This window comes from Melozone crissalis, unplaced genomic scaffold, assembly GCF_028551555.1.
Source record: "Melozone crissalis strain CALT ecotype California unplaced genomic scaffold, PUWL_Pcris_2 ptg000006l_1, whole genome shotgun sequence".
NCBI lineage: Eukaryota > Metazoa > Chordata > Aves > Passeriformes > Passerellidae > Melozone > Melozone crissalis.
In genome coordinates this window covers 27,704,263-27,727,472 of record NW_026535784.1, presented here as the reverse complement: position 1 = coordinate 27,727,472, position 23,210 = coordinate 27,704,263, and the positions used below count along the sequence as shown (strand labels likewise).

General features: G+C 39.3%; 1 protein-coding gene across 18 annotated transcripts in view; it reads left to right on the top strand.

Moving 5' to 3' along the window:
• TENM3 (teneurin transmembrane protein 3) overlaps positions 1–23,210 on the top strand; it is a 1,290,863-nt gene that overhangs the window by 881,872 nt on the left and 385,781 nt on the right. The window contains exon 1 of one of the 18 annotated variants that reach the window (XM_054295908.1): positions 1,284–1,339. The exons of the other annotated variants lie outside the window; for them this stretch is intronic. The gene's annotated coding sequence lies outside the window, so the exon portion shown is untranslated. Of the gene's footprint in view, positions 1–1,283; positions 1,340–23,210 lie in introns of those variants that run through there. 18 annotated transcript variants of the gene reach the window in all.

Sequence of the window (23,210 nt, the reverse complement as noted above, 5' to 3'; positions counted from 1 at the left end):
AGTCAGAGATGTGGTGGATAAAGTTAGGAAAATCAAAGTACTGCAGCGGGTAGCCAGCTAAACGTTCAAAGCTGCTCATCTGTCTAACTTCTCCGGGTGTTTCGCATCTCGTGTGTGAAACGCCTTTGAGTTTAAAAGGGAAGGATAAAGGCGTAAAAAGAGAGCGGTCCTAGATAGGTAGGTAGGTAACATCTCAGTGTGCGAAAAGTTACAGCTACTACTTTGAGCCGAGAGGTTGCTGAGGAGTCAGGGAGAAAACTAAGCAGAAGCGCCTTTGTACACCACGGAGAAATGGCTTTAAAAGCAGATGTTTAAGCTGTAATCAGGTCACTCGGCACCCGGCTCCCGCCCAACTCCGAAAATTGCCGGGGTGCGGCGGGAAGGCCGGGCGGGGGGGCTGCGGGTACCCGAGCGAGGGGCGGGCTGCCGGGCCGGGGAGCGCCGCCGGCACCCTCCGGCCTTGCCGGGCGGCCCCGCCGCGCCCGGGCTGCCGGCAGCGCCCCGGAGCCTCGGCGGGCGGCTGCCCGCGGCGCCGGCTCTGCTCGGCCGGGAACGCTGCGGTGCAGCGGGGGAGCTGCGGATTCTTTCCCCAAATTCTTTCCCTCCCCTGATAAAAATAAATAGGTCTCCGCGGAAAACAAAATGCAGCGGAGGGATGCTTCGTGCCCTGCCGGGTGGAGGGAACGCGCAGCGGAGCCGTGTAAGTTCATTAGTGTTTGCAATCAGGAGCACGCAGACACCCTCATCAGGGCAGACAGCGGCCAAGAGCCATTCATCAGCCTGAAGTGCCGCTCGCGGATGACCCCTAAATCACCGCCGGCGTCGTGGATGCGCTGATTAGGCTCAGCGTGGGAGCCGCGCCGCGGCACTCCATGCGAGCGGCGGGGACGGGGGGACAGCAGCCTGAGGGTCCGCAGCCCGGTGGGTCGTGTCCCGGCCTGGGGCGGCGCAAGGAAGCACCGGGGCCCTCGGCCGAGTCCCCCGCGTTACGGCGAAAGTAGGTGCTGGCGGCGGCGGCTCCTCCCCGCGCTCCTCCCCCCCGGCACGTCGCTGTGCGCGTACCTTCGCCCTCCCCTCCCGTAAGAAGAGGGGCCAAACTCCCTGCCCGCCCGGCAGGGGAGGAGGCGGGGAAAGTGAGCTCCGCGGGACGCGTAAGCTCCCGCGGCGCGGGGCGCGGGCAGCAACTCGTGGCCCTCCCCCCGCCCGGCCCCCGGCCCTCCCCTCGCTCCCGCCCGCCCTCCGCTCCCGCCCGCCCGGCCTGACAAAGTGCCGGCGTGCGCCGCTCTCCCCCGCGCTGCTGCCGGGGCGCGGAGGCGGCGAGGCTCGCGGCGTGCCCGCGGTAAGTGGCGCGCTGCGCTCCGCGGCTGTCCGGCCGGCAGCGGGGAGCCGGGGCTGCTGCCCTCCGCCCGCACCAGAGCGGGCTGGGGCCGGTGCGCGGGGGCCGGCGGAGGTTTTCGCGGCCCTACGTTCCCCACCTCCCCCACGGTGGCACCGTTGGCGGCGGGACTTTCGCCGGGCGGTGGGCGGGAGTCGCGGGGCGTCCCGAGACGCGCGGCTGCGGCCGGAGCGCGGCCCCAGGGGGGGCTACGCGGGCGCGGGGGAGCAGCAGGATGGGGCCGGGGACGCATCTTAACGTGGAAACTCCGCGGTACCGGGCGGAAAACTGAGCGGGGGGGTGGGAGGGGTCTGGGTCTGGCAGCTGCGCTGCGCGGCCTCGGCGGCCTCGGAGCGGGGTCTGGGGCCGCTGCTGTGCGCGCTCCCGGGGGGCTGAGCGCGCTCCCGGCGGCGGCGGGACTGGGCACCGCAGCAGTTTCGGTGCTTTCCCAAGTCGGCATCCTCACTTTTGGAAGATAAACGGAAGTGTCCGCACTCCTGTCCGGTGAGCGTAGCGGCGCGGGCGGAGGCGCGAAAGCTCGTCCGAGCAAGTTTCTGGAGGGTTCGGAACTTGGTGTTTGTTGGCTCGCCTGTGCGGGCGCGGGGCGCTCCCGGCGCGTTGGTCGAGCGGCGGCGGGCGGTGACGGCTGCCGGGTGGTCTGTGCTCCAGGGCTGCCACCGGGGCTCTGCCTGCTCTCCTGCCGAAGGACGGCGGTTCTGAGCCTCGCATCTCTAATGGTCTAGTCAGTAAACTGTAGTGAAAATCGTGTTACCGTGCAGCGAAAACACACGGCGACCAAAGAAATTGTGAGTCACTGTGGTTTGGGGAGAGAAAGGGGTGGTCTCCCCCGCGAAATTCCAAACACTGCTGGGGTTTTTCTTCATGTGTACGTAGGAAGCACATCTACTGTTCTGTGGACTTAAAACTTTTATGTTCTAAAGATGCATTTTAACAAAGTAATGTTAAAAGAGAACATACCCAAACTCCTATCTTGATGTGCTCACAGACTGTTAAACGTTTTTTAATAGGAGCAGTTTCCATAAGGTATCATGTAGGTGTAGCCTCCTTTAAGTAGTTAGATTTAAAATATTTTTGTAGGAAAACTTTGGCAGTATTATTTTTCTACTTTCTAAATATCATGTGTCTCTTAAGCTAAGCCTTAGTTGAATGCTTGTTTGGTTTTATTTGACTGTTACCCTGCATTTTATATTTACTTCCTCAGGCAAAGTATTTTGCTTCATACCACTGAAGAGTTGTAGTGATATTCTGTGGCTGTGTGGATCCTAAAATTCTGTCTAGTAAAGAATAAATTGAAGTATAAATGTTGTTCATCTATGGTCTTAGAGAAAAGTTAATTGTAAAACACTTCAAGACACTCTCTGAAAAATACCACTGCTCTTGCCTTCTAAAATAATCCAAGTGCTATTCAGAATTATTACTACATTCACATCAAGGAGATCAGTTTAATATTGTATGGAGGGAAAAATTTTCACAAAATGTACTTTTATATAATACAAGAGTAGTTTGGAAGAAGGGCCCCTATGTGAATATACATGAAAATTGTATCACTTAAATTTTGGAAAAATATTGGCTTACAATTCTGAAGCTTTGCTACTATGAATTTGCTGGGTTACTTTCAATGGTCTAGTAAATTAGGGGAGGGAAAAAAGCCAACAGTACAGAAATATTAGATGCATACATCTGATTAAAAATGGAAAGGGGCTCAGTGGAGTGAACACTGAGATAAAAGATTCTGTTTAGTATGAGAAATACTTGACCCCACTGAGATTCTTTTGTTTAATATGTTTTGAAGAAAAACAATCCCAAATAACATTCATAATCCAGTTAGCAGGTTAAGACAGGTTAAGATTTAACTTAGTCAAATCTCTTGAAGCTGGGAGTAATTATTCTCTGTTCAAATGAAAAAAGAGAAGAAAAGGATATATTAATAGAAACTAGATTTAAATTACAAATGGGCACATAATGGCTGCTGTAGTAAACATCAGTCTTATAGAAGCCCCATAAAATATTAGAAAATGAAATAATAACCTGGAAGTATTTTTTGTCATTTCCTAGCCTTAACAATTAACAGTCTTGGCTCAGTGAGATTCTCAGAATCTTTACCTTCAGTTAAAATCAGCGAGCGTTGTGCAGACTGACACCCCTGAAGATTGATGCAAAAACTCCCACTAACTTGCATCAGTTTTGGATTAGGCCCAATAAAAGCTGAGAGTGCCCAGCAACTCGGAGGATCAGGTGCTGTTTGTGAAGGGGCGTTGTGCAGTACAGACATAAAAGAACAGAGATGCTAAGGCTTCAGGTCAGAACCGCTCTTATGTTTATACTTAATGCTCTGTTTCTATTATAGAAAACTCATCTCTCTGTCAGTGAGTGAGAGAAACTATAAAATTCTTACAGAGAAATCTTAATTTTTATTTTTTTTTCCAAAATGTTATGCGAGTAAGTTGCGCTTGTGTGAGATTTAGAGGTTTATTCGAGCTATAGTGGTACTACATATTAGAGATTGTTAATAAGATTAATATATCTATATAGTATAATTGTCTCTTAAGAATAACTTCACTGTAGAAAATACATTCTATTAAATGCATACATGTAAACCTGTTAGGTTTACTGTTTTAGTAAATGTAGGGATAAGGTGACTATCACCTGCAAGTTTGTGCAGTATGAAGGGCAGAAAATATTATCAGAAATAATTTTAGAGTGTTCATTAGAAAATCCTTGGTTTGATAAAATAAATTTTTTACCCCAGGCTAACTAGTTAAATAAGTCCTTTCAGGATACCTGTGATTCTTCTTAGACTGAAGAGTGTCTTAAAGTGAAGCTTTTATCTTTCTAACAGAGTAGTATTATTTGCAGAGTTTTAGCTTGTAGAAAACATTTCAGGGACCCAGAGTTAGGGTTGGGGTTCACACTGTCAGATGAACAATTAAAAGAGAGCCCTAAACGTTTAATTTTTTAGAAGTAACAGAGGCTTTAAAGAAGTTGCCATTGTAAAAATGTGCCGCTTTAACAGCCTTTCCTTAGTTCTAAAACTGATTAATTGCTGTGTCTTATAAAACCTGATTTATTTCATACTTTTTTCATACCAAGCATTACCATTATGAAGCTCTCCTTATAAGTGAGATTAATGTTTCAGAGCAAAGAAGTGGTTTGGAGGGCTGCATTCATTTTGAGTGCTATTCTAATCAATTTTAGATACAGCATTTCACAATGTATCAGTCTGCATGCGAACCTGCCTTATTATGTGGAATTAACTTGTTAGTGATTGATAGGAAGCCTGCTCCATCTCCAGAGGTGATTTGTTAGGAAACAAGTGTTGCAGGTTCCAGGAGTTTGCGTACAGGGTCAGGCGACTCTGGTACCCGTTCTGTGGCCTGACTGAAGCTTGACAGAGATGTTAGAAAAAAATGCTGTGCTGTTTGTTGGTTTTTTTTGTTTTTTTTTTTTTAAGCTAAAAAACGCAACACACTCCAAAAATCCTAAACCCACTTATATTAAATGGTGTTCCTTACTGTGGTATTGGGCTTCACAGACAGTCTGAAGTGACAGGTACGAGGCACAGACAGTGTCTTTGTGCATCACTAGGTGCTGTTACAATGCATGTCTCCTGGATTATTTGGAGGAAAAGCTTTAGCATTTGAAATCAAAACTCAGAAGGCTAGTTTCAGATGACAAGGTGCATACCTACTGGATATTGCTTGTATAGTTATTGAAATACATGCCAATTCTGTTTTTTCCCTTTTAAAAGGAGCAAGGGTTGTGCTTGTTTAAATAGCTAGTGAAATATTTGCACATCCTGTCTGTGCACCTTTTGGTCTCAGCTTCACCACTGTTTAATTCTTAACCACTAGGCTATGGTCACACACTACTGCTGAGTGTGATGCATAAACATTTAAAGTCCAGGAAAAAAATGCTTCCTCAATATTGTGAGAAAAATAAGTTTAAAAAGGCTAAATTTAAAAAACATATATGAGAAACCTCTGAAAATTGTAAACAATTGTAAACAATTCTAAGAAAATATAGGTGTATGCATCTGTTATGAGGATAGTAATTTAAATCTAAATTATAGTTATTTATGTGTTTCTTGCAAGATGTACTAATTGCATTCAGTCAATTTTTTAAGTTTGCAGATTGGACTAATTACATTTGTCTTTTAGTTCAAGTGTGCATGTTAACAGTAACAGAACATTGCAACTGAAGCATTGCATAAAAGTATTTCTGGTCTTATGCAGATCAGAAGTAATAAAATTACAAAATGTTTATGAATAACAGGCTCTAAGTGTTCCTCATCTTTTCGTTCACTCTGGCTTTGTAGAATAAACATTATTTGTACAGGTTCATTTTAATATTACAGCTGAAATAGCTGCTACTGAACAAATATGAAGGGAATAGTATCTTAAACATAATAAAATGGAGAGTACAACACAAACTGTATCTCTGATTGCCGTCTTAGATGCAAGTCTGTCTGCATGTTCCATACTTTCAACTTATGGGCAATTTACTCTTATTTTAAAATACATTTTATGCAAAGCTGATACTTGGATGACACAAGATTGAAAAGTTAAGTCTGGAACTGTTTTGTGCTGATACATGCTGTGAGTCTTGCAAAGAAGTGGGTGTGCTTTTATAATTTAGACTGAAATTCAACATATAAGTTCAAACCTAGGTGACCCAATTATTTTAAATGTTGCAATTTAAGTCTGTAACAGATTGAGGTTGTTGATACTTGATATGTATGTTTGTGTCTACAAAAAAAGTTAATTGCAAACATTAGTGCCTAGATGTATTGAAAGCAAAACAGTAAACTAGAAACTGCAAAGTGCTGTACTGAATTCAGCACTGATTAACGTACTCTGCAAATCCACTGAAATCACCAAATTACCTGGATTGTCATGTACTCATGAACTGGGAGGCCGTTGTAGAAGTTTGTGTTAAAATATCTTAATAACTGAAATGTGCGTTAAAAGTTATAGCAACTTTGGTTCACTTTTACATTAGGAGTTTGTGAATGCAAATTTCATCTCTGTGTATAAAGTAAAACTTTTCAACTTGAGAAAAGATGTTTTAAATTATTTCTAATTACTTTCCTGATTTTTATATTTTTATCACACTGCTAGTAAATCTTTAAAATTAAAATCTTAACATGAACTAGTTATGGATTATAATTATGTGATAATAGAGTCTCTATGCCTCTTTTTCTATTCTCCCCCAACACACCTCCATTCCATCCCCGGCAAAATCCTGGAATGATTGCAGAAATTTTTACTGCAGAACAGGTTTGCCAACGTGGTTTACTCTTTCAAGTAATTTATTTTGAAAGAAAGGAATATATCTTTTATAATGATGGTCTAAAGTCTGTATTCTATAAACCTTTAAATTTCATGGGTTAAGATCTACATGTGTCTTTTGCATATGAATTACAGAAGTGTAAAATTGCAAAAATCCTAAGATATTATGACTTCAGTTTTTCCTGTAACAGTATGAAGAACATTCAGAAAACAGCAGTTATTATTGTAAAAGCTGTCTTGGTGTGGAACTTAGAATGTGTTGTGTTGAAATCAGTTGTGCTGGTGATGTTATTATCCGACATTGTATTGAATTTCTAATAGTGTTCTTGACAGCGGTTAAGCCAATGTACAAAGGAACTAATGTGTCTTATTTCTTATTTGAGTCTTGACAATTTTTAGTGTCTTAAGAAAACTGTCAAGGGTATAATTGGTAAAATACAGATTTAAAACATTTTTCTTGGCAGGAGTTGAATAGAAAGTTGCATGTGAGAATTTTTAGAGGAGGGGGAAAGAAATTAATCACCTCCATGATTTATTATAATACAGCAATGGATTCCTAAATCATAGAAGTCCTTGATACACTTTGACTGGTTCATGGAGGTGGGTGACTATGTAGTGGTTGAAGAAATCATCATTGCTAATAAGTGTTACTTTAGATTAGCAAATGAAAGACTGCATAGTCCTTCAAAGGCCTCATCCATTCTCATTATAATCCTTTGAACATTTGTCTGACCTTTCTAAAGAAATTCTACAGAAACTTTATGCTTAGGATTGCACATAAATAAACTGACCAGCACTTGTCTCAAGAAGTTTGTACTCTAATTACAGGAGCAATAATACATCTTTAAAAAAAATTTATCAAATGTTACTTGCCACAGCAAATTGTTAATTTATTTTCAAATACCACAATGTAATACTTGAGACTAATGAGTGTAAAGCAGCTTATTAAAAGCAAATAATATCACAGTTCTCTAACAAAAATCTAAAACCAAATTGTATTGCTAATATTTTTCCTCTCAGCTTTGTTATGATTTGTACCTATAGAAAGCTGGGATTGGTGGGGTAATTTTGCTTTCAAGGCTGAGTGTGTGAAGGTTTGTGCAGCTAGGACATGACCAGCTGAAGCAAACCAGCATAGCTCTACTCACCTCAGGGAAGACATTGCCATTTACCTTCTGGGTCATGACATGTAGGGCTATGCTCATTAAACACTTTCCATTTAGATTTTGCTTTAATTCTTACTTTCTTTTTAATAAGCAGTTTACTTCTTTCCTTTTGTAAAATACATGGCCTATTTGAATAGGCTTTGGTGCCTCTATGGCTCAGATGGGTTTTTTCCATTAAAAGAAAAAAACCTCTTATTCTGCTAGTAAACTTGGCAAAGCAGAAAATAATTCATTTTATTAAATCAGTTTGTTTTTTTTTTTTTTTAAGAAAGACATTCTTTATTCACACTACTGAATTTATTCAAGTATTTGATGTCTCCCTATTCCTTTTAAGAGAGATTCTCAATTTCAGTGTCAAAAGGTTGAGTGGCAGCATCCAAACCTATGCAACTGGAACTGAGGAAAGATACTATATTCCAGCAAATCAGCTGGTTGAAATCTTGGTTACAAGTTGGGAGTGTTTGTGTACTACTTTAGCAACAAAGGCAGAGTCGCTAACATTGAGGCAGCAGTTACTAAATTACTAATTACTAATTACTACATTTGTTTACCATTGTTCCCATGCTGGAAGGCAGAAATGTTGGATTTTTAAAGTCATGAAGGAACTGGAGAAATGCTGGACCTGTGCAAATCATTGAGCTTAGTCCAGGAAAATAAACAGGTAATTGAGGGTGCTGAGGAATTCTAGGTTGTGTTTGGTATATCAGACTGATAAATACGAAATCCTCAAATTTGATTTCCCTTCATCCCTAACTAGTTAAAAAATTAAAAATTTAGGCAGAAAAAAGCCCTTTCATATTGTATGGTAGGATATATTCTTTTTCATATCTTGCTTTGCTGGTAATATGCATACATGCACACATGTTTTGGATTGTCTAATCTTCAATATTATTACTTTGGGTTTAGTGTAAATTTGATGGCAGATGAATGAAAAGCCCTCCTGGCAGATTTTTTAAAATATAGATGTGTATCTGCACATGCATGTACTTTGACCATTCAATGGTGACTTAGTAAATATACAGTACAAAATTACAGGAGGATTTGTCCTTTTCCCCTCATTTGTCTGTCAGCTGCTGAAGTTTGTGATTCCAGCACAGGCTGGTGTGTTGGGACGCATAAAAAAAACTTAGGGTCTGAAGTGCACAGTGACATCTCAGTGAGTGCTGGGAGCAGAAATGCTCAGCACTTATCAGGAAGTTTTCCAGTCATTTGTGTCTTGAGAGTATGAAAAAAGACCCACCTAGTAATCCAATCTATCTAAAGGTATGGCAACTTAGAAATACAGCTATGAATGACTGTGCTCTACAGGAAATCTGGAAGTAATAAGTGATTAGAAAAGCTGGGGTTTTATTTTCTTTCTTAAATGAAGAGTATCTTAGCATGAAAATGAAATATCAGCTCTTACGTAGCATGAAATCGTTATAATTACATTTAGAAATGTTTTAAGTAGCTTAAAAATGCATAGCTGCTCTTATTATTTTTTTGATAATTTCATGTTAATTGTGGATTGATACAGGGTTAATGATATATAATGTTAGCACTTCTAATGATATGTTTAAGAACAGTGCAGACATTAAATTCAGTAAACTGAATATGTGGCCTCATAAATAAATGCTGAATTATAATACAAAGCACACCATGACCAAATTAATTAGTATGTTTAATCTAGTGAATTCCAGCTAGGCTGCATATAATATGGACATGTATTTAATTTCTAAATTTAATATTAGCTGCATAAGTCAGCCCTTACTTAATCAGTGCAGATCAGTAACAGAAATGTAATATATCTGGGGTTTTACATAAGCTTTTCTCTTTAAATAAGATGTTTTAGCATTGTTTGAGATTTTAAATATTGTAATTAAAAAAAGGCATGTGAGTAGAAATGTTTCCTGTGTTCTCCCCATAATTTGTCGTCATCAGGAGGTAGAATTCCTGAGGTCCAAAATAAAATATTCATTCAATCAAAATGGCGGCACTCATTAAAATTCATTCAAGGATCTAGGGCAGAATATTTTGTATTTGCTTATTTGATACAAAATTTACTGCTGGTTGCTTAGCTGTAATTATTGTTATATCAGATTTTTTTTTTTTAATTTGGGTAGGGTTAAAATGCCAGTAGAATAATCTTGATTTTTCATTTGAAAGCCTTACTTTTCAAAGAAAGTGCAGAAGAAAAGGCTATTTAATTTTTTAATAACCTGTGAGTACTTTAGATTTTTCCTCTTGTAAATTAGATTTTTATCAAGTGAGCCATAGGGCATACAGATTTTCTTGAACTCATCTTCTGAATTCTTAAACGTGAGTTTAGGATAGAAATAGGAAATTGGGTGGTATTGAGTCCAGTTTTGAAAACCTCTAAATAATCTGTTCAGTTGGTTGTTTCAGGGACTTCAATGAGATTGTGTAGTGAATAGGCATTGTCCCAGTGATCAGTGCTCTATAGGCTTAGGCTCATTGCTTTCAGAGGAAAGTCTGAGAATAATCAGCATGCGTTTTCTTCTTTTTTTTCATTGATACGGGATTACACACTCTGCCTGTAACCTTTGATATAAATCTACCTTTGCTTTGTGTTCTTTTTCTGGTAAATACTTGACTAGAAATGAGTTGATGAACTGCTTAGTTTTTATGGAGAGCCCATAAAGAACAGAATGGGCTGACTGCACTTTGGTCCTCAGTCAAACCTTATTGTTAAATGTGTTTAGGATGATTTCCATCCCCGTTCCCAGCATTTGGAACAAGCAAATCCAATAACTGTTTATTTGCTGAGCCACACAAAGGAGCGCGCTTGTCCGAAAGGGGGCACAGCGAGGTTACGCCTGTGCTGCCCTGTTAAACTCAGCGCTGTCGCTTTCCCACGTGCTGGGACACCATCATCTATGGTTTTTGTTCCTAAAGAGCTCCCTCATGGCATTTTGATCTGTACCATTCATGGGACTCCCAAACATGGTTTAGCAGTTAAGATCAGAGATATATTTATTCTGGGGACCATTCCCATTAAGCACTTGGCTTTCAGCTTCCTAATTTCGAGGGTAAGACTTGTTACTAGCACAGACCTGATTTAATTATATGGGCTTTAAGCATGGTTTTGGACACAACGGCCTCCAGAAGTCTTTTCCAACTTAAATTGTGTGATTCCAAGCCTTTTGGTTGCACTCCTTGCAGTCCTTCTTGGGGGTGTGGAATTTACTATTCAGTAGTCACACCTGAATTCAGGGTTGCCAATGGTAATTTTATTACTAATCTTCCAAAAATAATTGTTTATCAGGCTCAGAAGTAAAATCATCATATTTGTGTTTTAATCAGTTTAAATAAAAAAATGTTAGTGTTTTATAACCTGATGTAGAAGCAATATTTTTTCCACCCTGCTTGTGTAAGATTGTTCCTGTTAACAAGAGGATTTGTGGGAGTGCGCAAGCATAAAGAGGACTCTCCGTGTTAGAATCATTGTTAGGTGCAGTACATTTTCCTGCATTAGAAACTTGATGCAATTAATTTAGATATTAAGTGAAAACTAGCTTCATTTTAGTCTATGCACCTGCTAATTATTACATACTGCTAACCTGACAGAATTTAAGTTTACTGGTTTATAATAAGTGCAAAACAGCTAGCTGTTTATGGGCAATATCATGCAAGAAAACCAGATTAACAGCTTTTTTGTTAAGGTTTTTCTTTTGAAACTAGATTAAAGATGGTATTAACTGATTTATTATGAGAATCAAATCTGTAGGGGTTTTTAAAAGTTTTTCTTTTCTTGTGGTTGGTTAAAGAATATACAAGAGGAGCAAGTCACAATGCTTTTTTTAAAAATATTAATGAAAAAAATAATAAAGTCCACTAACCCATCACTTTTTGTTTGTGAAGAGGCTTTGCTTACATCTAGCCTAAATGAAAGCTAGATCGCCAGATATCACATTGAGCTGTTGTTAACCCACTCACAATCCCGTGCGGGCTGTAGTTCAGTGAGCCCAAGAGACTGAATGAAAACCAAAGGAGGTTTCTGTGCAGCACCTTCTTGGCAGTGCTTCAGTGTCACACCCACTCCATGGAGGAAAAGGAATGAGCAGCCTGTAAGGGATCTGGTGTGCCTGGGATTAGGCACCCAAAGGGGCCATCTTTGTGAAGGTCTGAGGCATGTGGTGACCTTGTCCCCACTGCTTTGAAAGCCGGGCACTTCCTGCAGTGTCTCTGCTGTTGGTGCCTGAAGCGCAGTCTCACTTTGGTGATTTAAGCTAAACAGACGGCATCTCATCCGTGCTGCCTCGACCAAAACTGCAGCAACAGCTATGAAAGCATGGAAAAATAGAGCGGAAGCTAAGGGTTTCTTTGACTGGAACTAAAGTGTTTTCAGGTGTTATTTTTAATAATAATTTTAAATTAAGATTTTAAATATTATAACTGAAATAACATTATGGATGTTTGAAAACTGCTTCATCAATGATTTGTAGGTTGAGTATTGTCCCCAGGTTAAAATAGGACCTTGACTTCTACATTAACATACAGGAACTGCGTATTAGAAGCAAATGTTGCTTCAAATATGTAGAAGGTTTCATGTTTTTAATATGCATTGATACTTTTTCAGGGGAAAAAGCTTTATATATAAGCTTTATTTCCTTGTAAACATATAAGCACTGTATCTTCTGATATTTTGAATATTTTTGTTAAATGCAAATCAAATAATTTTAAATTAGAAAATGTGCAAAAATTGGATTAACTGCATATAACTGTTAAAACTGTTTTAGCTCACTGATATATTCAAAAATCTAAATAGGCAGTAGATGTGGACTTTTTTCCCTCTCATAATGTTACCAATATATTTAGTTTAATTTCATAGCCTACCAATCAAAAGTACCAGGGTTTCTAAAAGCTTGGTCTTAATATTTCTTCTTCCTGCTCTCCTGCGCCATTCACATAACTGCTTCACTCAGCCCTGTTGCGTTCCTCCCTGATGGCTGAAAATGACTGTTAGATATCAATTTCAGCTTGCACAAGATGGGTTATACGATTTTTGGGCGACAAGCGCAGGAGCTGCTTGTTCTTTCATCTCCTCTGTAGTGGTTCATAACTGTCTTTGAAAAGAGTAAGGTGGTGGTTTGATTAACATGTGAAGTTTTTATAAGCTGTCAGTGCATCCTTTAGAAATAAAAAGTTGTCATCTTGCATCCTGTCCTCTCTGTTGCCCTCTCCATTGTTGTAAACTCAGCTGTTTGCTTATCTGTATAGTGAACTCAGAGCAGCCATATAGTTCAAAGCGATTTTGAATGCTTAATTGTCAATTTTTATAATTTTAATTTATTTTTTGCCAGGTTGGTAGTAGCACTGACTCAGTTCAACAGACAGCCACACATAGTGGTAGGTGTAGGGCTGGAATATAAGGCTAGGACTGCATTTTTAGTTTGTTTTTAAAAAGGGAGTAGCACACCACCTACATTTTCCATACTTATTAAATTAGAAACACCTACAGGAGGAAAGTAGGTCCCAGTTTGCAATGTCTGTTTTTTACTCTGTTTCATGCTCAGCATCACAGCAGAAAACCTTTGGGACTAACATAACCAAGAGAAACCATAAATGAAAGAGAGGAAATTGAAATACAAGACTGCCTTTTTTCTTCCCCCCTCCAATAACTCTATGTGCATCCATCTAGTAGGACCACATGGTTACTTGGTGGGGTTGTTTTTTCCCAAAACCACCATTTTATAAAAAGGAAAAGCAGTAATACTGAGAGTCCACAGGGGAGGATCACCAAGGTCATCAGAGAGATGGGCCACCTTTCCTGTGAGGAAAGCTGAGAGAATTGGGATTGTTCAGCCAGGAAAGAAGGCTTTGGGGTGACCTAATTGTCACCTTCCAGTACCTGAAGGGGTCTTGCAGGGCAGTTGGAGAGGGACTTTTTACAAGAGCATGTTGTGACAGGGCAAGGAGGAATGGCTTCAAACTGAAAGGGAGTAGGTTGAGACTGGATGATAGGAAGAAATTCTTTACTGTGGGGGTGGCAACACACCTGAACAGATTGCCCAGGGAAGTTATGTATGCCCCATCCCTGGAAGTCTTTAGGGCCAGTCTGGATGATACAGCTCTGAGCAACCAGGTATAGTAGAAGGTGTCTCTGTCAATCACAAGTGGGTTGGTACTGGAAGTCCTTTTATGTTTCCTTCCCACACAAGCCATTCTGTGATAAGTGATTCTATGCTTCCCTTGCTCTGTATTCAAATTACATTAATTCTTCAGCAGCAGGTGGGACGTCACAGCAATCACCACTTGTTTACAGAGGATGTAGCAGGACCGATTTCTTTAGCCTATGAACTTTGGTATTTGAATTTTTTGAAATAGCAGACGTTGTCTTTAGTGTCAGTACTATCAGTGCTTATGTTGGTGGTTTGTGCTTTTAGAAGTTTTCAAGGAAAGACTAACCGGAATTGATTGCTTTGTCTGAGAAACAAACCTGAAAGAGAGGAGATGCAGCTATTTATATAGCTTTTGCCTCTGCCTACCTATTTCTCTTTCCAGACATGGATATATAAAGGGATCATAGGGGTTTTCACACTTTAACCCTCCCCTTTAGTACCAGCTGATGTGACAGCAGGTAATTCTGCATTCTGTGATGGACTTATGGTTATGCCTTGTGCAGCCTTGCTGTTTGGAGGCAGCACAATTCAGTTTCCTGGAGAAGGTCATCATCACTTAGCTATAGGTTATGATGCTGATGCTTTTATTTTTCCTGTTGGGTCTGTTCTGTTACCCATGAACAACAGATTCATTGGATCAGAAGAGGGCAAAGAAGAGGGGATGTGTCATTGCAGCCTGATGCTTAGGGCATGCATCTGAGAACAGGAAAACTTACAGCTTCTTTTAATCTTCCAGAAGTGTCCTTTTCCTTCATTCCTGGTGCTGACGTGAGAGTTGGTATGCCTTTGGGCTGAGCCAGAATTTATCTGTCTTAAAGAGACACATAGATACATACATACATGCATACATATATATATATATATACACACACACAGATATATATATTTTTTCCCCTGAAGTTAATCTTCCTTTTCCCTTTTTTGAGTTAGTCTTTGCTAGCTCCATTTGTGAAGTGTCTCTTGCTGCAGTACAGTTGCTAGAGCTGGCGTGCAAGAGGAAGGAATTGGTAGCTGAAGCTGAAATTGCTAGCAGGTCTGGAAATGCACTTTTAAAAGAGATTATATGGTATTAAAACACGTACCTACAACATGAATGCATAGATACTGAAAAACTAGGATGGAAAAACATGACCACTTTCTGCTTATAAGGGTTGTTACCACTTTCCTAGTCCAAATCTGAAGCCAAAGGCTTGTGTGCCTTTTTGGATTAGACTTTTGTTTTTCTCTAGAGAAACAATTACCAGTTTGGCCTTTGGGTCAGATTGTGGTCCACAAGGGACTAGTTTTGCACATGCAAAGGGAAGAAATACAAGAAAATCATGTGGCAAAGTAAATAATTCCAAAATTAAATATAATGGATTAAAAAAAAAATCTTCTCATGCTGTAAATGGCACAGTGTTTCTGATGTAATTCAGCAGATTATTCCTGTGTGCATGGGTGCCTGATCCTGCCTTCTAATCACTTGCATGCTTGTCCCCCCAGTGGGAACAGAACTGCTGTCAGTACTGGTTGAAACACAGCTGACACTCCAAACCCTTTTCAGTTGTTTATGAATAGAAGTTATGAGTGGAGTTTATTACATGTCACAAAACCTGTGGAGTTACCCTTTTTTTTACAGACCTGGGCACTGTGGCAATGAAAGACAATTTGCTTGTAGGACCACAAGAACTGAGGAGCAGGGCCCTCATATATCCTGATTCCTCCTTAGGTGGCATGGAGAGTGGTTCATCTTCTTTATGGGCTTATTTTTGGCTTGACCTTAATTTTGACTTGCTGCATTAATTTGTCTTACAGTTTTTTGGAAGCCTATACTTCTGTATCAAGTGAAGTGTGTCAAGCTGTGGTTTTGAGCTGCCTGCCCTCAAATATGGCCATTTGAAAATCATCACCGCTTTTTCTTCCCAGTTCCAGTGTGATTAAATTTCTTTGCAAAACTTTGCTGGGTATATACAAAGAAACAAGGTCTTGACTAACCATGTTTTTAATAATTTTAGGTGACAGGCACAGCAGCTCACATATTTTAGTACTATCAATTCCTTGCTGCTGCCATCAGTGAAAACAGTGATTGTTCTAAAGTGTACATGGTAGCACAGGCATGGCCTTAAATTAAGTGGCCTCAAAAATATTCCCCTGATGGTGTTCAGTATGCCTTGTGAATGCAGATTGGCTGTTTTTTTTTTCTTAGCTGCACCTTACCCTGTAAAACTGTGAATCAAAGATGAAGAAGTCATTGAGGAGAAATGTTTTATATCTAGACACTGATACTTTAACTTGGATAGTAGAAGTCTGTTGTTTTGGTGTTACAGAGCTGTTATTAGGTAGTTGACTTCACAGATTTGTATAGATCACAGTTAAAATGAGTAGAAAATTATCTTATTCCATTTTCTCAAGAGTATATAAATATGCATTAACAGCAATATGAACATATTTTACCAAATCCTATAGTCTGGTAAAGACCTTATAGGATTTGGGTTACCTTTTTGGATCACAAGCTTACTTCTCTACTTAGGAGAATTTTGATGTTTTCTCAGAGGTGAGGTAGTTATCAAGAAAAAGAAGTATTTGAAAGATAAAGATACTCACAGTATTTGGAGCTTGACCATGCTTCTCTAGAAGGGAGCATTAAAAGAAAAGATGGTGACATAGAATAGTGTGTTTCACACGTGAACCAGTCCAAATAGCCTTTTTAAAAGAAGACCAGACAATGATTATTCTGGCATTTTTCTGTTTCATCCTGTCTGAGTGTTCCAATCTAGGTATATATTGTTGAGACCTAATGTGTTTTTGCCCTTACCAGTTTACACACTGGAGTAGTTCATGTTAACTTGGTTTCAAACAGTGTGAGCTGAGCTGTGCTGGGTGGAGGTGGCTGAGCCCCTGGCTGCACGCTCCTGGAGCAGCAGGAGGGAAGATGGTGTGCAGTCTTGGCCTCTTCAGGTCTGTACGCTGCGTCTGTTGAAAAGTCACAGGGTAGAGGATGCAGCTCACCAAACAGGATTATTATTCCAAAGGGGGAAAACATCTCTAGAGAATTCCCAATAAGGTGATGTTTTCATTGTATGTTTAGAAAGTGATCAGATGACAACTGAGATGAAAAAGTCGTACTCAAGTAGTGTGTAAAACGTTTAGACTCCAAAGTCGCTTGTGCTTTGTGAGATTAAGGACCATTTACTTGAATAGAGAATGTTTCATCCGTCACCTTTCCTCTGATCCAATGTCCTTGGATCAACGTGGAAAAGTAAGGTTAGGGAAGTAAGATATTTTTAAGCTGTCTTTAGAAAGAGAATCTGGTGATTCTCATAGCGAACTGTGAATCATGAACCACGTCTTTGCCTGCTGCTTGGTCTGCGGGTCATTGTTAAGAAGGCCCTGGAATGAATACATTGTCCTCCAGAAAAGAAAAGATTGAATTTTGGTTTTAAGAGATGTCCTTTCTTTCTTTTGCTGTCAGCTCATCATTTACAATTTGTGGACTGAGATGGCTGGCTTTGATTGGTCCATAAGGATGGCTAGAATATTTTGTGGCTCTTTTAGTTTAACTTTTGTAGACTACTCTGACTCAGTGCCAGCTGGATTTTAATCCTTCCTACTTTCTCCACTTTTTAGGGTCATTTTAAGCAGCTTTCCAATTTCCATGTGCCTTTCTTATTTTGAAGTAGTGAACAAAACATCTGTCTGACTAGAGAGTTTTTTAGTGTTTAGCTTTACTGAAATATTTAATGTAATATTTTATTCCCTGAAAACACATGATACCTAGTGACCCTGTTTATCTGTTGTCATTATTTATTGTTTTGGACTTTGCCTAGAGGGGTTTTGTGTTCTGCACAATGAACTCCCAAGAGCTGGAGTTCCTTACTGCTGTTGCACAAGGAGTTTGTGTGTTCAGGACAGATTAAAGCTTGCTCAGTCGGTGTGGGGTTAACAAATGCAGTGGGCAGTAGGAGAAGCCATACTGTTCTGGTACTGATGCCAAGCAATTATATGGGATGGCTTTACAGACTTACTTCACCACATTTGAGGACCAGATAATTGAATGTGCTGACATCCATGTGAATCAAAATGATGCAGCTCAGTCCCCATGATTTTAGTGAAACCAAAAGACTTTCTCCTGAGCTGAGGAATCGAGGTTTGGCTAGATGATCTGGTAAAGCAAAAGTCTGACCGTGAGACTCTGTGCCTACTGAAATTAATATTCCACAGATATGTGGGTATTGGGGTGTCACTGTAGGATGCTGTGACCTTCCTAAGCACTGCAGACATTTTAGTTGAGCTGTCTGGTGTGAAGGTAGGCTTGTGCCTGTGGGGTCTGTGTCACAGCAGCAAGTGTGCTTGCAGTAATATGTCTTCAGCAGCTGACCTAGTCTGAACAGTGACGGGAGAGTGACCTTGCAATTGTGCATCTGCTCTAACTTTGATACAGGGGTCATGTTATGTGTTGGTTTTTTTGTAAATCAGGTTGCCTGTGCCTTCTGCAGAGTCTACATTTTTCTGTTTCAAAATACTTTGTGCAAACATCATTTTTTACCTTAGATTGCAGAAATACGTAAGATATGGGGATATAGTGGATTTGAAAAGAAACAAAGCTAGTCTTTTAATTCACCAGCCTATTCTTTTTAAAGTATTGTGCTACTAAAAAAATGTCTTACTTGTTCATATAGCATGCATGTATGTAAACATTTACAAGAAAAAAGAATAATTTTACAGATGCCTGTTCCACCATTTTGTTATTCTTTTATCTTCCTCCAAATTGTTACTGTGCATTACAGTTGGGGTGTGGTATGTCAGATGTGCAAAAACCCCTAAAATTTCAAGTAAGATGGTTTTTTTTTTTATCATACAGTATATAGCATTTTGCCACAGGACAACTTTCTCCCAATGGCAGGGCACTGAACAGCTTGCATCTGTGGGAAAGTGGTAGCAAAATTGATGGAACAGTCTGTTCCTGCCGATGTTCATTTCAATGCCCCAGAATACGGCTTTCAGCGTCTTTGCTGCCAAAGCATACCCGAAATTGATGGGACAAAAGGAACGACCTGGATCTTCCATGTGTTAAAGTGAGGAAATGAAATCTTAAATCTCATTTAGGTTTGGAATTAGGTGGATTGGCAATGCCTGTGGAGTTCAAATGGGGAAAAAGATGAGTCTCTTACTCCACCCTATCATGCAGCTCTCTGAAAGGGGTTGGAAGTATTTAGTGGAGGGTAGAAGCAGACAAGCCGGAGAGCTTTTCTTGCAATAGCCAAAACTGAGTTGAAAATGAGGGGAAAAGGGGAAGACATGAATGTCTAATGAAAAAGCATGTTGAATTTAAAACGTACCTTAAAAGAAAAAAATTTTGTGTTGTCTGCAACAGGAAAATATCTCTGGTATTACTTCAAGCTCTCCATGTGATATGCTCAAATGCTGAACTCTCTGGGGCAGTCCTAATTTATCATCTCATTCTTTTGCAAGGGTTCACAATATTTCCAGGAAGGTACCAGAAATCATGTTGCTTGTATGCAGCTTTTTCTTCTGCTTCCCATTTTTTCCCACAGCAGTGGCACCTACCTCTGCTTCCATTCAGGCTGGAGAGAAGCCTCCTGTTGGTGTGGACAATTTAGGATCTGGTACATTTTATAAAAGAGGTTTTTATAAACAAGTTTAGGCAAGGAAATTGCAACGTTACTTACAAACATCCTCTCCTACACACCTTAATGTGAAAATGCCAGGAAATAGTAGGCTCAGGAATGTGTATAGAACAGGACTTTGAGACTTCTATATGTGCTCAGTAAGGATAAATTTTGTGGAGTGTGTGTACTTTCCTTGCTGGCTTTATCACAATGCTTGAGCCTTTTACTTCTGGTCATAAGCTGTTGCTCTATTCTTCAGCCCTAAAACAAGAAAACTCAAGTACACAACTTTGCAGTTGATTGCTGGCCTTTGCCCTGTCTGACTTAGGTGAAGACATCAGCACAGTTTTGATTTCAGTCATGAATGTGGGGCGTTCAGTCACATCAAGGACCCTTCCCAAGGAAGATTGTTCACAAGTACACTTGGATTTACTAAGGTTATACATCATTTGTATAAATTGCTCTTACATACACCCACACAAAACTGGAACATAAAGGTTTCTTTTATTTTTTTGGATTGTAGAATCATATGACATTCTTTAAAAAATATTTTAAGAAATTGAGAAAAATCAAGCTATCTAAAAATATTTTTGTAGCTAGAAAGTAAGCTTCAATGTCCAACAAACCATTTGATTAAAAAAATATTTTAAAATACCTGTATATGTGAAAATCCAGCTTTCTCCCCAGCATTCCTCCAGAAAAAGACCAAATACATTATCTTTGACTTCTTTTGTTTATCAGTGAACTAATAAGACACTCCTATTGTAGCAGTGGTCTCGGATGTACCTTACACTGTGCCTTGCTAATAGAGCAGGTTTGTTCCATCGGGGGTTAAGAATATTTAATCCTTTAACGCTGACATATACAACACGCAGCCATGTCAGCTACAGCTGTTTCCAAACATCAGTAACAAAATTATAGATGGTTTTGAAGCTTCTGTGTTGGAAATGAATACATTTGAGGATTCAACTTGCTGACAGTGTTTATGTAATTTAATCTTGCCATCTGGAAGAAAGTAAACATTTTTTAGGAAATTGAAGTTAAGGTAGCAAGCCCCTTGTGGTTTCTAGCTATTGCAAATAAGTTAAGTTGTACCAAGTTGATGAAAATCTTCAATAGGGAGGGGATCATGGTTGTATTTTAAAGATTGTTATGCAAGTGCATCGATGCATAAAATTGTTTCAGAATATCTGCATTATTAACTTCTCTGCTTATTCAATTGTTAGATGCCTTTCTTCTGCTCAGATAAAACCAGCATGTTTTTTCAGTGAAATGTGATAAAACATGAGAAGCATATGCATGCACAATGAACAGGTGTAACTGAAGCACTTGGGTGATTGCTTTTCTTCTCATATTTTTCTGTTGTTTATTTCCTTATTCTTCTTTTTGTTTGGTTTTTTTTTCATTCTGTATTACATTTTGCTTTTCGAACATCTACTCTTTTTTTCTTTATTTGTGTGCTTTGTTATTTGCTTTTAATTATTTGAATAATTTTTCAAGATTTTTGCTTAGTTTTCTAAAGAAACAATTTACACAGTCATGCCAGGTATGTGTCAGTTCCCCTGTGATAATTTTGAACCTGTTAGTCACTTTCAAATAAACAGAGAGCCAGAAGAAGATTCCAAAGGCATTGGATTTGCATAGTGTGCGAGTCCGGGTGGCTTGGTGGAGAGGAGAAACAGTGCCCTGCAGCATGAGCTATGTGGAGAAAGAAGGAAAGACTAGAGATATCTTTGCCAACCAGGGCTAATTAGGTTGTTCATAAAGTTGCTTAAGTGCTAGCCCATTCCCTCCTGTTTTCTGTTTGAGCAGTCTGATGAGACCTTTTACATGATGGGGGGAAGTCAAGATGCTTTTATACTTGCCGTGGACTAGAACATTTATATAAATAAAAGATATTTATGATTTGATATGCATGATTTGAAGGGGTGGACAGTTTCAGCCATTTTACACGTGGAACACATGACAGTTTAGTTTGTCTTTAGTTTTGTCTTAGCATTTAAGATCATCTTTATCTTTTTGAAGGATATTTGCTGCTTTGTTATTATTATTTAATGAAATCTTTACGTTAAGATCTCTGAATTATGCAACATTTGTTCAAAATTATAGGATTTTGTGAGAAGACCAATGAGCACCTGAGCCAATAGTATGGTGGTCGTGCCCTTGGCTCCTAAAGGGAGAAGGGCAGGAAAAAATTAGCAGAGGTATGGTCTCAGCAGAAATAGCTTGGTAATAGTAACAAGAGAAAACAGTTTTCAGCATTCTGGAAAGGGTCACTTAAACCAGAAGAAAGGTATAGTCTGTTCCTGCTTAACTTTGGTGTCTGGTGGTTTCACTGGTTCTTTAAAACTCTGCTTTCTCGGCTCTTTGAGATTATATTCACCCTTCCTTCTTGATGTCTACACCCTCTTGCTTTGCTCTGTTCTGCTAAAGCATTGATTATTTACTTAGGCTTGTGCAAGCATGCTAATGTTCTGCTAAAGTTAAAAATACTGTTGCCATGTAGTAGCTAGTTAAATAATGGGATTTTAAACTGAAATATCTAACTTCATATTCAGTGGAAGCTGCCTGTCAGCATTTTTATAGGTCTGAATAGGCTTTTTAAAAGGATCTAGCTCTAAGCCTTGATAATTGAACTTAAGCTTGTAAGTTACTTATCTACTCCTGAAATTTAAACCTGATTCATGTTGTAAAACTGCAATGAAGAACTACATGAAAATGAAATAGGATTTTAATGGAGAATTTCTCATTTAAAATTACTTCCTGGCAAAATAAGCAACAATTTTAGGAATGTTGATCTGATTTTTATTGTCTTGTATATGAATTACTTTATTAAGTGAGCTATTTGGTGTCCAAATCATGGCACATTCCAACTTTGTCAGTGTGATCTAGGCATTGTACTGGAAATAAATACACAGACTGGTGACTTTGTAAACATTTATGGCTGTGCCCTGTGTTAAATAAGGACTATGCTTTATTTTCATGCAATAAAATTTAATTAGTTGTAAGTCAGGTTTTGCTTTAGTTGTAATTAGTTTAGCCTATAATTATTCTGTCTAATAGCAATCTGAAATCTGCAAGTATTTTGATCTTATTCCAAGTTAAAAAAAAGAAACCCTCTTAGAAGTATTCAATCAGTAGCTATAATAGAATCTTATTAGTCAACCATATTATAGAGTGTGTAAATCTTTAAGTGACTGAAGCAGTGTTTTCACTTATGCTTGTTATGTATGGCATTAAGAAGATATATAAAAATGCTTTATATTGGACTTGCAACTTCTATATCATTTGGAAAAAATCAGTGATCTGGTTTTTTTTTTTGTGAACTTAGTATTTCCTGGTTTGACTTTTAGCTCTTTTTAATTTTTATTTTAAAATTACTTTTAAAGGTCTAACTTTTGTAAGATATAACTGGGAACTGTTTGTGTGAAAATAGTAATACTTCAGTTTTAACAAATATACACATGTTAAATCTCATAATTTACACACAAATATTGCTGCCTATTAGAGAGTATTGTAATGATTAATGAGTACTTTTTGAACAATATCTTGTATCTTCTATCTTTTGGATGTGTCTGGCTGCCATTTCTAACAAAGTTGCCCTGCCAAGGCATCTTCTGACAGCTCTT